The following is a 17,774-nucleotide window of genomic DNA, read 5'->3' on the forward strand; positions in this document are numbered from 1 at the left end:
TATCTTCTTTTTATTTTAGAATTTATAGAATCATTTGATCAAAAGATATCTTCTTTTTATTTTAGAATTTATAGAATCATTTGATCAAAAGATATCTTCTTTTTATTTTAGAATTTATAGAATCATTTGATCAAAAGATATCTTCTTTTTATTTTAGAATTTATAGAATCATTTGATCAAAAGATATCGTCTTTTCATTATTAAAATTTTTTTGTTTGTTCTAAAGTCACTTTTATGTTCTAAAGTCACTTTTAACTACTTAACAGTAGCAGTTAAAAAATTTCACAAAATTAGAATTTTTTTTTTAAAGGATTGTTAATATTTTTAATAAACTAGCGAGTTCTCACTTAAAAACTTTTTTCTATTACTGTAACTGTAGGAAATAAAATGTGCCGGAAGACTCAGTAGTCCTAAATGATTTTTATAATAAGAAAATACAATTTTTAATTTTATTTACTTAAAATAGAAATCGTTGAAAATCCTGTTCTTTCAATCACTTGGTTAATATTACACTTTACTTATGCTGTGAAATTAATTTCGTTAAATTTTGTTTGATGCTCATGACCTGTTTGGATTTATAAATTACAGAAAACTCTTATATATGAATAGCAAAATTACGCTTAAATTTAAACGCGAATCACAATAATTAAACTTCCTGGAATATTAAGCCTGTTCACACACACATCGCCTCGTAAGCATAACATAAGCGGAAGGATACACCGGAAGTATTCTAAATTTCTTCCAATTTCAAGAAGCTTGTTATTGTTTACATTCAATCAACTATTCATAGATCGTCTTACTTTGAATATTTCGAAAAGTTTTTCTTGATAAGCATACATTAGTTAGAAGTTTGAATCTAAGTTATTTTACGATTATCTAAAATAAGATCGCTGTCTGTTACTTTGAAATGTGATTATTAAACAAGAAATGTTTTATGCACATTCTTCGAAATTTGATTGAGCGGGTAAGGTAAGAACGTAAATCACAATTTCTATTATTTTCATGCTAATTTGTAACATTTATAATATAGGGATTTTATAGCAACATCTTTTTTGTATATGTTTTCACCAAAATTTGAAAGTCGTTAATATGCACAATACCTTGCTAATCTACAAATCGTAAAAGTGCGGAATTATTTCTGCATTTTACGCAAGGGTATGTAAGCATTAAAGGTTTTCGTATTGTTAAAGTTCAAAAAATGTTATCTACTAATTTGTTTTTCGTATTTATTGACTTGATTTTTATACCTTGAACAATAAATGACATGTTCATTTTCTTAAATGTATAATGTAATATTTTAAACAGTTTGATTTTTGTTGTGTAATTGTTTTCATAGTGATTAATTTTATCAACTGTGTTAGTTGTTTGATAGTGGTTTATTTGGATTTACTAGATTTCTTGATTATTTCAATTTAACAAGAACCAAGTGGGTAAAGTGCACATTATCTGGGTAGTTTTAAGAATACGTGAGTAATTTTTAGCACCTAAACGGATCAGCTGATCTGCATTATTATTTTGAACCCAATCCAGAAGACAAGGGAACCCCTGAAACAAGTATTGGGAAAAATTTGCCTTCGCGGAGGTCTTTTCAATGTAACTAACCAGCATTTGCGTCACATAGTGAGGAAAACCACGAAAACCTCCTACGGTTAGTCTGACGGCAAGGGGACTCTTACCCATGATCCGTCGTCTACCACTGAGGATATATTTACGTCAGCACTGCGATCGAAATTCGTATCTACCAGTCATCGCTGGGATTCGAAACTCGTTGGAATGCAAACACTCTATCGCCTGATCCATCACTGCTCTATCAGTAACTATAGATCAAGATCGAGGCTGACTTTCCGTAAAAATATCCTAAAGAAAGGGAATGCGGAGTTCAAATCAAGTAATGACACGCCAAACGCAGGTCCTATTATAAATTTTTTTATTTTTTAAAAATTTAATGTAGGATGTTTTTTTTAATATTTAAGATAAAGAAAATAACGATGAAAAGTTTATAATCAGCTTATTGTTCACAAAATGTAACTATTTAAATGAATATCTGCCAGTTTTTCTCATGGTTCAAACGAATGGTTCGGATTCATGAAAGAAAACAAGCCAAGGACTCTGCCAGTACTGACTGTTTGCGCTATTTCAACGCAATTATTTACGCAAACCAAGAAACTGTAGACGCATGTGACTGCAGTTTGCGAGTTCCGTCCTGCTGTATAAAATACTTAGTTTTATTGGTAATTTATATAAGAAACATACCACCCAATAATATTCTTATTGTTTTAGAAAGATAGATTTTCAGCATTCCCGATTTTCATTCAAAAATGCGTTTCGAAACACAGTTGCTAATTTAAAAATATGTTACAAGGTACAGTTGCTAATTTAAAAAATGTTTTTTGTTCATTTAAAATTTTGCTTGTTATAGGCTATGTTCTGCAAACATGTCCACCTTGATTGGTCATCCCCCGCGCCTACGATACAAGGTGAAGCATATACTGAGCTCAACCAGGTTCCGCTGTGGACGAAAAAAAGTATGTTATTTCCATTTTCATTAATATTATCAGAAAGAGCCGCGATTGGTCAGGGAAGCGACTTTACACATTGTCGACTCCCGGGCACCTCCACTCGCCGCGGTTTTATTTGTCAACTGTTTCACCGCCTTATCTAGTAACCCTCACTCAGAGGCAACCCTACGCTCGCCTCAATACAGCACTCGCAAAAGTCATAAATGAATCTTCGCGCTCATGGATATTTTTAAAAGTTGCTTGTTGAATTAAGTTAAAATTTTATCCTCGTTTAAGACTAGAAAAATTCAAATAACGAGAACAAAACACTTCGTCCTTCTTTAAAGAAAGAGGAAGAAAAATTTACATACACACAATTATTTCAGTTAATTACATACATATTTCGATTAAAAAAATTTTCAAATAGAAACTATTCTTGTAAATTAAATAAAAATCTGGAGTAATAAAATAGTCAATTATTCAGAATAATCAATTTCTTTTGAATATCTTAATTAATAAACAAAGTTTAAAAAAATAATTCCCTATATAAATCATCACATTATTAAGTGTACATATTTTTAAAGATAAAAGTATTAAAAAAATTTTACTCAGTTTGAAAAATAATTATTTCCATTTCCTTCATTTTTACCAGGTTTTATCAATTATTTCTATTTTGGAAAAAATATGTATTCTTCAAAATGCTTACAATATCTTAAAAAATTGCATATATTTTATACTGAACAACTTTTGATTGACAGTATTTTCTTCATAAGAGAGTCTTTAAAAAAATTTGAAAATATTTTCATTAAATTTGTTCAAATATTTTCTGTAAAATGCGTGCTATTAGGAAAACAAGGAGAAAAAATATTTTTAGTGAAGCCATGACATAAAGAAAAAAATCTATGACATATTCACTACTATTTTCGTATAGTTAATTTATTTTTTATAACATCAAATCATATTTATTGAAACTTAAAGTTGTGGCTGCTTAACTTTTTTTTAATGTTTCTTAAATTCGTCAGGGAAAATTCCGATATTTTCCATTTTTCTTGCTTCTATCACTATTATTTGTATATATCTGAAATTACTCACCTTCGTTTTAATTGTTTCCTAATTAATTTTATCATATATTTTGCTATATATATTTATCCTTTCATTCTATACTTCATTAATTTCATAACATATCCATCTTGTAACTTTTTATTCATAATTTTATAACAACTTCAGCTTATTAGTTTCTATAACTCAACAATTGGTCTATATATTTTATAATTTTTTTTATTCAATTTTTGGGCTTCTAAATAAGATATGGAAAAAATACTATGAAAATTATTACATTTATTATCAATCTAAAATTCGGCCTTTTTTTCCTCCTAAGTGCGAAAACACATTTACTAACTTAAGGTAACGTAATTTAACACGATTCATCTATTTTAATAAGAACGATTCAGAGAAAAGCAGGATCAGAAAAAGTGAGATGTGTATTTTAATTTATATTCTGCTTCAAAAATGAGACAAAAGAGACACAGAAAACTTTTCTGTTATTATTTAATAGTCTTCATTAGTCTTTAAAATACACAAAATTTTTTAAAGCAGCTAAATTTATTCACACCTCATGTTCACTCATGCGCTTTTTAAATCGTATGTCGCAAGTGAAACATGCGCGAATTCGAAGATTTTCGCGAGAAAATTTGAAACCCGACTTGGCGAATGTAAGATTGGCGAATTTCAAAATACGGTGCCAAAGAAGTGCCCGGGAGTCGACAATGTGTAAAGTCGCGTCAGGCGATAGAGTGTTCGCCTTCCAATGCGGGCAACCGGGCTCGAATCCCAGTCGATACGAATTCCGCATCCGGCTTTACACTGACCTCAGTGCTGACGTGAAATATCCTCAGTGGTAGACGGATCATTGATTACAATCCCGTCATTCTAACCTTGGGAGGTTTCTCTTATTCTTCCTCTCCATTTAATGCGCACTGCGGGTTAGTTCCATCAAAACGTCCTCCACGAAGGCAATTTCTCCCAATTCAGGAGTTCCCTTGTCTTCTGGATTGGGTTCAAAATGGCAAGGCTTCGGAGTTGAAGATTAGAGGTCGTAAACCCATAAAATTGTGTCGGCTGTTCAACGACGGTTATGAAATAAAATATTATAAGAGAAGATTTTCAAAGTTTTATAGCACATAAAAAAGCAGGTGAAATCATGGTTAAGCATAAAAACATTAACATAAACATTCCTTTTATTATAAATAAAAAATAAAAAAAATATCGCTTCACAGTTAAGACTATGTAAGTTGAGGGTGAATATTTTTTGCTCTAGCGCAGTTGTGATCGATTACGATTTTATGAAAGCTTCTTCATCGATTAGAATTGAAATCTGCTGAAACTCACTAGACGGAATAGTGCAAAAGCTTTAAAGATTAATGGCTTAGATTCGTCAACACATCGATTCTTGTCTTATTGCAAAATCTTGTCAGACCACACATAGCACGAAGAATTTATGACGAAACATCAAGAATTGGAACTTCTTTATCATCCTTCTAAAATTGCTCCATGTAGTTGATGCCCGAATTTCAGAACCCTAGTACAAACGGTCCTGGAGTTATAAGAGACTTGAACACTGCGGTCAGAGAAAAATGCAGAGTAAACTAAAAGAATTGTAGCGTATCTACCTCTACAAAAATATAATTCCAATTCTAATAATTATATGTAAGACATGTTAACTCGATTCTATGGTGGGGTATCTTTTCATAGATGACGGTTGACAATGTCAATAACTACTCTCCCCACATTGGTGACCCGGAAACGTGATGTGACCATGCCTACCTTGACAACAACACTTCCCACATTGAACGATTCTATGACGAGGTGACCTGTTAGTAGAAGAAGGTTGACATTCTCGAAAACTACTATCCCACCATTGGTCACCTTCGGACGCGATGTGAACGCACATAACTTGATAGAAACTCTCACTTTGATTTGAACACGCCTACTTCGATAGATGGTCCCCACTAAACACTTGACTTGCTACTTGTCATGGTGCGTATCGTTTTTTAAAAGTAATTTTAGGTGCTTTTTTCGATTTTTGTTAATTTGAAAGCCCTTAAATGTGCTTTTTTCATTGGATGTTTTAAAAAAGTGCTTAATTTTCCTTCTTTTTAATATGTTGATATTCATCACATATTGTACAAAAAGCACGATTTTCACATTGTTCTATTCAACGTTTTCGCAATTCATTCAACCACAATCCATTTCAGCGTACCGTCGGTCCGTAGCGTATGAAAGCGCCAATCATTTTACATGTTTGATGAAATACTTGCGAGTCCGCATGTGCGTCTACTGAGCTGGGTTCGGTGAGATTCTTGCACTCTCATGTACAACAACTCTGGTGCATTTTGCAACATATTCTCCATTTCAAGCTTCATTTTCCACCCTCTGAAATCGAACCGAAAAATATCTCTTGATCTTTTTATGGTGACTAATATACACAAGAAAAGAGTTCTTTGTCGAAAACTAGTTATTTTATCATGATCATGTAAAGTCTGAAAGTTATTTTGCATTTTGTTAATGTACATAGTGCTTAAAAAGGTGCTTATTTTTTGTTGAAAGATTTGGCTACGAACCCTGGGAAGGAAAATGTAATAATAGCGATATGCTGTTAAATTAATTTCTAATTATTGTTTTAACTAAAAGAGATTATATCTAATAAATAGGTAAAATAAATATCTAATAAATAGATATTTTTTCTGTGATTCTTGTGTTTATATTAAAATTAAATAATTATAATATTTAGTATTTTAGACAGCTGCAAACAAGTATGCGTTAACTCCATGAGGCAATACTTTTTTGAAATCACTCCTTTTACCTCATGTGAAAAATTTAAAGCCTTACTATATCTGAAAACAACACTTTTAATAGGATTCTGTTTTTAAAAAGGGTCTTTGCGGTAGCAACTTTTTTGAATTGTTTTATCTATGTTTTGTAACAATGCTTTTTTAAAACATACATAAATGATAACACACTATCATTAATAATGCATAATTCCTCTTTCAACAATGCACTCAATTACATTGTTTAAAAGAGTAATTATTACAACTTTAGTGTTTACGTCATTTGTAAAGTTATCTTTAAAGAGAGAAGTAGTACATCTTGTTTCAAGAAATTTTGCAAATTTTCATCATGAGAGTGTTTGAACGAGTTCGGCGTTTTTGCGGATATTTTTGTTGCTGTTGTAAAAGTAATTACGACGAAGAGGAGGCTTGGTTGACATGGACGTCGATGGATTCTGAGTGGTTCCCAACAGATATGGATGAAATTGAAACTTCTTTGTGGTACTTGTGAGTAATGACTTAAAAACAATGACATGTAAGCAGGTGTTCTCTGGACTTTTGAGAGTCACTGCAAGGACTAAAATTATTATGGCTTGAAGATCTGCGGAAATTTACTCTATATCTCGATTTGCAACGAAAAACGGAAGTGTTTTATACCAAGAAGCATGACAACCTGAGAGAACATTTCAAAAATGCCTTTCTGGGTTGTTGCTCTTGAAAAAATTTCTCAATATGATTTTGAAAAATGAGTGTTGCGACGAGTTAACTCTAACTGAAAGACTTTGTAAATACTTTGTTTTAATTGTTCTGTATTACTAGAGCTAAACTTTGTGCTATTGTTTTTACATTGTTCATAACCATTGAAATTCTAAATTTTGTAAATAAAAATTTTCGGCTAAATTTATTGACTTTTTTTTTTTTTTTTTTTTTTTTTTGTTTTTTTTTTTTTTTTTTTTTTTTTTTTTTGCTATTTATTTTTCAGTGATAAAGTGTTTAGCTGAAACGGATTGACTTTTCAAGTTAAATAGGGTGCGTAGCGTTTTTAAAAAGTGCTTAAAGGTGCTTGTTTTCGATTTTCGTTTTTTAAAAGCCCTTAAAGGTGCTTTTTTACATGTGTGTTTTTAATAATTGCTTAAATTTCCCTTTTCCGAAATGCGATATTTTTCTTTACCATGTTGATTTTCGCCACAAATTATGCAAAAAGATATTGTCATTTAACGTTTTTACAATTTTTTCAAGCTCAATCTATTTCGGCGTACCGTCGGTCTGTAGTGTATGAAAACACCATTTTTTGTACATGTTTGATGAAATACTTGCGGGTCCGGCCCCTGCGTATACTGAGCTGGATTCAGTGGTAAAGATTTTTTTCGCTCATTTTGCAAGAGATTCTCAATTTCAGAATTCATTTTCCGACCTATGTAATAGAATCGAATAATCTCTCGAATTTTTGCAGATTTCTGGGACCAACAAAACATTGTCAATTTTTTTCTCCATTAGCGATAGAACATTTCGTTTTCCTTGTTAATTTCATCGTTGGTAACGCGCCATCGTCTTCTTCAATGTCAAGCAAATAAAACCATCAATTGTCAAAAACTTGCCAACCCTGTCTAATTATGATATTTTTTCGAAGTGCTTAAAATATTTCTTGAGTGCGTGAAAAGTGCTTATTTTTTGTTGAAAAATTTGGCTACGCACCCTGACTTGTGACTGCGACATTATCCACCTCCTCGCGCTGTTGCTAATCAGTCTCAATCACACACAGCGTCTGTCTTATACATTCGACTGCTGATGGCAAAGCACAAGCGACCAAGACCGTGAACTTCATACAGCTCTCACAATTAGCACTCAAAAGTACGGTGATCTTAATACAGCTCTCCCGGCTTCTCACAAAACAGCAATGAATCAACTAGTGGTATCCTTTCATCGAATTCTGTCACAGATATAATTCTGGGGGGAGAATACTGTAGTGTATCTACCACTACAAAAATATAATTCCTATTCACTAGTATATAAAGACATGTTAACTCGATTTTACGGTGGGGTACCTTTGCATAGATGAAGGTTTACATTGTCGATAACTACAATCCCCAAAAGAATAGTATTTAAACAAAATGTTGGAAAAAATTGAACTTCAGAACACTTCAGATTTTTTTATATTAATTTAAAAAGAGAAAGTATTCGAAATCTAGAAAAAAGTAGCTCTAGGTTGACCGGATTTTCACAGTAACTTTTACTTTCTTACACGTAATACTTATTTAAACGCACAGAAAAAAAACCAACTTAAGTTTCTAGAGAGAAAATTAATCTCTAAGTTTAAACAATGAAATAATGATCAATCAGCGCTGAACTTCTGTAAAAATATCCCTAAGAAAAGTGGAAAAAAAATCCCTTAATTAGTTCCAAGTACTTTGTAGATTTTAGGATTTAAATAAATGTATCAATGAAGGGCTTATTTTTGACACATTTTTATGCCGAAACATTAAGATAATACCAAGATAATCAAACATAATAACGAAGATAAATATAACTTTAAAATCAACACATTTGTTTTCTTCTTCTTTTTTAATTTCCTTCCTGTTTAAAGGAGATATTGTTTCTTTCAGGAAAAAAGAATGTTTCATCGGGGAAACTTCATTCTTATTCACTGGAGAAGGTTAGTCATTTCCAAAACAGTTATTTTTCTTATATCTGTTATCGAATTCTACCTGTTACGCGAATAACATGTTACTTACAAAGGCCTGTTAGAAAATACAAGATGAAAGTTAACGATTGCGCTCTAAAAAAAATTTTTTTTTTTCCTATTCTTCTCAGTTTTGTTCAATTTGCCTTTTGTTAAAATTTAAACAGTTCTGAATATTATTGTTTAATATTAGAAAAAAATCTCAATAAATCAGTGCCTTTTGCCACATAAATGAGAAATAGTATTTTGAACAAAAATAGCCTAATTATAGAAAGCCCTAATTAGTCTGCATAACAATCTGTTATATCGTATGAGCTTATTATCCGTAACTTAAATAATGGCAACACTTCGATACTAACACATTTTCTCAAAAAATAATTAAAGAATCAGTTTATAAAGTTAGAAGTGTTCAAATCATGCGACTTCTCATGCATATCAATGGATTTTAACCGTTTATAAGGGACAGACAATAAATTACTAAGGGAATAGAGCTTTCGAACCCTAGCGATGACTGGTTGATTCGGATCCCGCACCCGGCTCGCACCAACCACCGTGCTGATGTAAAATATCCTCAGTTATAGACGGAATAAATGGGTTAGAGTCTCCTGAAAGTTAGGCAAACCGTGGAAGATTTTAATGGTTTTCCTCTATATGTAACGCAAATGCGGATTACTTCCATCAATCCTCCACGAAGGCATATTTTTTCCAATAATTGATCCAGGAGTTCCCTTGTCTTCTAGATTGTGTTCAAAATTACACGGCTGTGGAGTTAATCATTGGTGACCGTAGACCCTAAATCAGGTCAGCTGCTCAACGACGGTTATCAGAAATTAATAATTTTGGTTTTTAATTATGCAATTTTTGTGATTGTAGAAAAATTATTGACATTTATTAAATAAAAAAATGTTTCATGAATTTTTTGAAGATTTTTATCCACGAATTTGCACATGGTGAAAATAAAAGTTTAGTTAACAAAGAATTTTTTGATAAATTTGTTAATAATAGTAACGTACAATTAATTCAATCATTTTATCTAGAGCTTAATGACATTAGTCTGGTATTCATTGTTAGTTTGTTGGTTTATCAAATTTTGAAAAAGTTAGTCTATTTGCCTTTTGAATAAATAAAGATTACTACCTATTCTTTTAAATCAATTCATTTAATTAAAAATGGTATTTAAATCAATGTTCTTCGAAACATTAGAATTCCAAGTAATTAGTTTATTTATTTTTAGTCTATTTACGCTTATATTTTTATATTTTGTAATCTGACAAACTTGTTAGGAAAATATTTTAAATAATTTTTGAAAGAAAACCGGTGTGTATAAGTTAATTTGAATTTACTACTCACTTTGCATATTATATTTTGCATCTTATTTTTCTTTCATTTTATTTTCTATTTTTTGCTTGTGTGCCTGATATGTTTTATTTTGTATTTTTTTACTTAATATGTTCTACTTTCATTTCAATTTTTTGGGTACTTTTCCCACTTTTGTATTGTATTTTGCTTTGTCTACATGAATACAATACTAGAAAGTACTCTTTTTTGCGGATATAATCGTGTGTGCTGATGACGCTATTATATCTTTTTATTATTTCGTTTCCAGTGATTTTATAAATTTTTTATATTTTTAAATAAAATATTTAAATATTTTTATAGATATTTCATTCTAATAATTTTTATTCTCACCCGGTGGCTGAGTGTTAGCGCTTCGCACTCTCGAGCCACAGGTGTTGGGTTCGATCCTCAGAACGGGCAAGGTTGACTCGGTCTTTCATCCCTTCCGTGGGTTGATAAAATGAGTAGTACCAAGCATGCTTGGGGACTAAGCACTGGGGGTTCCGCGTTCGACTGACCACCAAATTGTAACATTTGCTCCAGCACCCCAGAGCCCAAGATCAACAAAACTGAGATGGGCGCAGTAGGCCTTGGCCCTCGATGGGCTGAAGCGTCACTGAGTTTAATTTGAATTTTTTTTCTTCTTTTTTCCTTTTTCAAATACTTCTATCATTTTTCCTCCCTGTAATATATATATATATATATATATATATATATATATATATATATATATATATATATATATATATATATATATATATATATATATACATATATATATATATATATATATATATATATATATATATATATATATATATATATATATATATATATATATATATATATATATATATATATATATACACAGTCCAGTCACATTAATGTGACCACCTGTCAAAATCCAGAATAACCACCTTTGGCAGAGCGAACCGCTACGAGACGTGCAGGAAGAGAGTCAGTTAGGTTTCTGAAAGTGTTCACTGGGATGTTGAGCCATGCCGACTCCAGTGCCTTGGCCAGCTGCGCTAGATTACGCGGTTGAGGATCCATGGCGCGAACAACCCGATTGAGGTGGTTCCACAGATTCTCGATTGGGTTTAAATCCGGTGAGTTTGCTGGCCAGGGGAGTGCGGTGAATTCATCCTGGTGTTCTTCGAACCACGCACATGCACTGCGAGCTGTATGACACCTCGCATTGTCCTGGTGGTAGATGCCATCATTCTGAGGAAAAATCATTTGCATGTAGGGGTGGACGTGGTCCGCAAGGACAGATGCGTACTTGTACTGATCCATAGTGCCTTCCACGATGATGAGTGCACCCAATGAATGCCAGGAAAACATTCCCCAAACCATAACGCTCCCTCTTCCAGCCTGCAGCCTTCCGGCAATTGTAGCAGGGTGTTTGCTTTCAGACGTTTCACGCCGTATACGCCAACGTCCATCTGTCCCATGGAGCTAAAATGTGATTAATCGGAAAAAGCCACCTGTTATCACTCTGTGGACGTCCGTTGCGGTACTGGCGTGCAAATTCCAGCCTTTGTCACCGATGAACAGCAGTCAGCATGGGTGCATTAACCAGGCGTCTGCTGCGGAGGCCCATGCGCAGCAACGTTTGCTGAACAGTTGTTGAGGATACACTCTTGGTAGCCCCTTGGTTCATTTGGGCGGTCAGTTGCTCAACAGTTGCACGTCTATTCGTCTGAACGCATCTCCGTAGCCTTCATTCGCCTATGCCATCTTTGGCCCGTGGTGCACCACATGTGCCACGCCGCTTCTTTTGTATAGTGCCATTTTGCCATGCACGGTATACTTTTACCACGGCGGCACGCGAACAGTTCACAAAATCAGTCGTTTCCGAAATGCTTCCACCCTTGGTCCGAAAGCCAATAATCATGCCCTTTTGGACGTCGGATAAATCGCTACGTTTCTGCATTGCGCCAACGACTGAAATGCTTTTCGATGCCCTAGGACATCCAATATATACACTACACTGTAATGTGCTGCCACATGCACTCTGTGATTGATTATTTCACGTTGACGTCGAAAGTAGGTGGTGGTCACATTAATGTGACTGGACTGTATATATATATATATATATATATATATATATATATATGAATTTATTGGCCACTAAAGAAAATTAAAATTCCTATAGTGATTTGTTTTGTTTTATACATTTGTTTGCATTTGAAAAATAATACTCTTGTTCAGAATCCTAAGTTTAATTTCAGATAAATTATATTACTAAGTTAAATTTCAGTTTCACATAGAAACTTTCTACATGAAATCAAAACCATTTACACTCTTTACCAAGATCTTTTTTTATGTAATATGTTTCAATATGCTTATTGTTTTACTCTGTAAATACTAGTCAACTATCCATGAAATTGACCTTCATTTCCTAATTTCATAAAACTTTGTACACTTGCATATTACATCACAAAAACATATTCGATTAGATGTATTTCATTAGTTGTAAATTTGTATCGTACAGCTGATAAAACATACCAAAGCCAGTTATTTTGTAACAGATATTTTATAACGGGTATGTTTAACAGGTACTGTAACTTGTTATTTGAAAATATCTGTTACTACCCCTTTTCTAATGCATTCCCCACTCCCCGATGAACTCCTCCTTTGAAGTCATTAATTCCTTTTACTTATTCTGCACAAATCCCCCTTAAGTGGTCTTATCTTTCTTGGGAGGAATGACACAACACTGCACTGACCCCTCTGTTTACCCCTACCCCCCTGAGAAGTATCGATTGATGTGGAGATGGGGTTATAAGCAGGAGGGTTTTAAAAAAAAAGAATTTTGGGTTTTCATTTCCCGACGTCATTACTTTTCTGGATTTGTAATTCCTGAGTAATGCGTGCTGAAGCCTCATTAGCTATTTAAAATCGTTTGCTCGGAGAAGGGGAGGGCATTCGGGGGATAATTAGAGCATTTTATGGCAAACTTTAAATTGAAATATTTCCTTTCAATTTTCTGTTTGTTATCCACCTAAAAATCTGATAATAATGTTAAACTTTCGTAGAGTAAGAATGTATGTTCGCAAAAGAAGCAATATGCAGGGTGTTCAAAAAGAATGGCTCAATTATCTCGAGTCAGATGACTAAAAATATACACACGAAGTATGTTTAGAAAATGCATTTGAGCCTAGGTCACTCAAGAGGTACAGCAATCATTTCCCAATGAAGTGACACGAGTTCGATTCCCGGCAGTGGTCGGTCGATACAAATTGTGCTCCCGACTCGCACCGACCATAGTACTGATGCACAATATCCTCGGTAGTAGGCAAATCATGTGTTAGAATCCTCTTGCGATCCAGCTAAACGAGAAAGGTGTTCGTGGTTTTCCTCTTCATGTAACGCAAATGAGGATTAGTCCATTAAACAATTCACCACGAAGGCAGTTTTTTCTAATGTTTGATTTAGGAGTTTTTCTTGTCTTCTGAGTCGGCTACAAAATAGGGACATCTTGTTGGTCAACGCCAGTAATAAAATGTAATGAAATGATGTATTCAATTATTCTAATTTACACCTCTGAGGGCAGAGTGAAGTGAACTTCAAAATCTTAAATTGTAAGCCCTATTTCTTATTTCAGAAAAAAAATACTCCAAATAGGCTTACAAGTGTTTGCATTTTGGTTTAAAAGATGGCGCTGTAATTGCGAGTGGGATACAATTGTTAAACAGAGAGACTTCAAGATATACATCATCATCTCCCTGACACAACAGGCTTTGCAGAGTCTCTTCTAAGATTTTCGACTATACTTTATTTTCTGTTGCTCCCCTTCTTCTTGCTGTAGATAATTTCTTGTTGTTGGTCCTCATCAATTTGTTCCTTCTCTCCTAGTTCTACGTCTTTCTCAAGATCTTGACCCTCCTGTTTTTCTGTCTAATTATGATTTTAGATTTCTTTCCTAGTCCATTTTTATGATGTGATCAAACTATTGGATTATTTTTATTGTAACAGTGCCTAGTTTCTGTTATTAACCATAAATCCCGCAGGAAGGACGTGTCATGTAGAGAAAATTTAAAAAAAAAGGATAGTCGTGTTTGATATTTTGGAACTAAAACCACCAAATTCGACCCAAGCCCCAGGGAGTCATCCCAATTAGAGGGATGAGACGTGGAGGGTGTGATAAGTGTGTAGTTTGTCTACAGTAAGAACACCCCCAGCCACAACGTCTGAAGCCGTCTGCTGCTATGGAAACAAGAATAGCGAATTTCAGTGAGGGTAGCTTCTCTTCACTCTAGGGCTAACACAATATGCTGAAGAAAAAGATTCCCTTTCCCTCGCCGACCAGAGCCAGTACCTGTCCTAACTCCACACCCCTACTTGAAATAGTTATACCTCGTTACAATAGTCACCGCCACTGGTCCTGACAAATGGCTAGGGGAGTTCTTACTGTAGACAAACTGTACCGTAAACTATATAAATTAAACAGTTTAAACGAGAGCCTTAAAAAAATCGATCCAAGGATTGTAGAACAATTTTTAGAGACAGAAAGTTTTACTCAAAGCACTGCAAAGATGACCCCCACTGATTGGATTTTATATTTTATTTTATAACTGTCATTGAACAGCCGACACAATTATTGGGTTTACGACTACTAATGTTCAACTCCGTAGCCTTGTCATTTTGAACCCAATCCAGAAGACAAGGAAACTCCAGGATAAAGTATTAGGAGAAATTTGCATTTATGGAGGATTTTTGAATGGAACTAACCCGCATTTGCGTTACATGGAACAAGATCCCGAAAACCTCCCACTATTAGCCTGGTTGCAAGGGGACTCCAACCCATGATCCGTCTATCCCTGAGGATATTTTGCATCAGAACTGTGGTCGGTGCAAGCCGCATGCGGAATTCGTATGGTCCAGCCATCGCCGGGATTCGAACCCGGTTTGAAGGCGAACGCTCTAAACCCTGAGTCATCGTGGCCCACTGATTGGATTGCTGATACAAAACAACCTGAAAGATTTGTAAAATAATATCGTTCTCTGATTAGAATGAAGTAATAAAGTGTACATTAGTAGCTGATTAGAATGAAATAATAATGTGTACATAAGTAACGCAGCTCTAATCCGATTATACATTCGATAATGTACATATTTTGATTTAAAGAAAGTCTGTTAATCCATGTGATTGTTTCCGTTTATTCTTTAAAGTGAGAACTAGCAAAGTACATTTACAAGTTTGCTGATTCAGTTGATTCTTTAAAAAAATTATCTCAATCTATTTGCTATGAACTTGTTGTCTTTTTGCAATAAATCCATTAAAATGACCTCAAAATAATATTGAGATAGTTAAGCTGAAATATGTGATCTTAATATTTTTTTACTTAAATAATATTATTAAAAATTTATTATTAAAAAAATAATATAATTAAAATGACATTTTATACTGCTATTTTAGAATTCAAGTGTAATTGCTTATAAATCAAGTTCTCAGTCACGACAATGCCATTCGTTATTCATGGTACGTAGCGTTTTTAAAAAGTGCTTAAAGGTGTTTATTTTCGATTTCGGTTTTTAAAAGACCTTAAAGGTGCTTTTTTCATTGAGTGTTTTTAAAAAGTGCTTAATTTTCCCTTTTCAAAAATGAGAATTCTTTCGTTACCGTGTCTATTTTCGCCACGTATTATGCAAAATCGTGCTTTTCACACTGTTCTATACAGCGTTTTCACAATTCATTGGATCACAATATATTTCGGTGTATTGTCGGTCCATAGCATATGAAAGAGCCAATCATTTTACAAGTTTGATAAAATACTTGCGAGTCCGCATGTGCGTCTACGGAGCTGAGATCTGTGAGATTCTTGCTCTCTCATGTGCAACTCTGCTGCATTTTGCAAGAGATTCTAAATTTCAGACTTCATTTTCCGCCCTCTGATATCGAACTGAAGAATCTCTCGAGCATTTTAAATGGCTAATGTGATCAAGAAAAGAGCTCTTTGTCAGAAACTAGTTATTTTATTAAGATCATGTCAAGTCTTTGAAAATTATTTTGCATTTTGTTAATGTATATAGTGCTTAAAAATATTGTTTGAGTGCTTAAAAAGTACTCAAAAAGTGCTTATTTTTTGGTGAAAGATTTGGCTACGCACCCTGTTATTGTGAACTACTGCTCTAATGGAATTTCAGTGTACTTTTGTTTGTTTCACCAATTAAGTATAATTTTTTTTATTTTGTTACAAAAGCGACGTTTCATCAAATGTCATAGAAAATGTCGATAGAAAAAAAATGCATCGAAAAGGAAATTTTTACATTGTTTACATACAGAATAACAAATTTTCCCCAGATTTTTTTTTCTAGATTGTTCTCTGCAAAATGAACACTATAACAGTTCTGCAAATAAAAAAAAACTTTTCATAATCAACTAAAACAAAATACACCACATCACTGAAATATATGAGTGTGCCGTTTCAACAGTGCCGGCACTAAAACCTTTCCGTTGGCGATAAACAAATAAAAATATACGAGTACCAAGGTGAAAACACTAATACATACTAACAGAAGAAATCCGTTTGTCACCGAAAACGATATGAAAGAGGAGGCAAACGATATTGATCGGGCAGCAGAATATAAGAGGCAAATTCTTATTTTGTCGATATCGCTTGTTCCTGATTTTTATCTTCCTTCCTTGGCAATTACCTTTTCTTCTGCACCCTCTCTCTCTCTGCCTCTACTCTGCTGTTCCCGACCTATAGGAGATCGTCTTTGAAAGTAAATAATGCACAAATCCCCTTTCTTGCGTTGCCTCGCCTTCTTCCACTGTAAACAACCTCCTTCACAAAACACATCGATCGAACAAAACCCTGTTGCGTCAAGGTTTTTAAAATGTTTGCTAGACAACATTTTCTCTCATCAACGGTGCAAATATCCTTTGTTTAATAACTCTTTAAACGATGAGTTTGTATGGGGAACTATCAATATGGTTTAAAAGTTATTCCAGATTTTTTTTAGTGTGGAATGTCTCGTTTTCGTTTAGGTTGTTCTTTCGAGGGCTCAGTCGTCGTCCTATGAAATGATGCTTTTTTTGTGAATAATTTGCTATTTTTATATCTGTAGTGAGTTTTCTCATGACTATTACCCAGAAAGCGCGTGACCTTTACGGCAACCTTTGTGCCAAAATTTTCTTTTTATTTTCACGAAAATGTTTTTCAAAACTAAAAATCCTTTTTTCAAATAAAGCAAAAATATTGCAGTTTCAAACCTTTCATCCTAAAAAGATTAAAAAATTTTTGAAGTTATACTTCTTATGCGACTTCCAACAAGATGGCGTTAAACGTTTAACGCTACATTTTTATTGGCCGGGAAATCACGTGGTAGGATCCAGTTCTCCCTCATTCACTTCCATATTGTTTTGGTTCTCACTAGCATAAAAGTATTGTTTTTCTATAAATATTTTTTTAGTTTGTT

At 33.5% G+C, this 17,774-nt stretch overlaps 1 long non-coding RNA gene across 2 annotated transcripts in view; it reads left to right on the forward strand.

Moving 5' to 3' along the window:
- Positions 1-791: 791 nt before the first annotated feature.
- LOC139424880 (uncharacterized) overlaps positions 792-17,774 on the forward strand; it is an 81,274-nt gene continuing 64,291 nt past the window's right edge. The window contains exons 1-3 of one of the 2 annotated variants that reach the window (XR_015433895.1): positions 792-969; positions 2,420-2,525; positions 8,929-8,978. This is a non-coding gene — a long non-coding RNA (uncharacterized LOC139424880). The remainder of the gene's footprint in view (positions 970-2,419; positions 2,526-8,928; positions 8,979-17,774) is intronic. The other variant, XR_015433896.1, reaches the window with a different exon arrangement.

This window comes from Parasteatoda tepidariorum, chromosome 5 (genome assembly GCF_982258835.1).
Source record: "Parasteatoda tepidariorum strain Cologne lab strain chromosome 5, Ptep-v5.0, whole genome shotgun sequence".
Classification (NCBI taxonomy): Eukaryota; Metazoa; Arthropoda; class Arachnida; order Araneae; family Theridiidae; genus Parasteatoda; species Parasteatoda tepidariorum.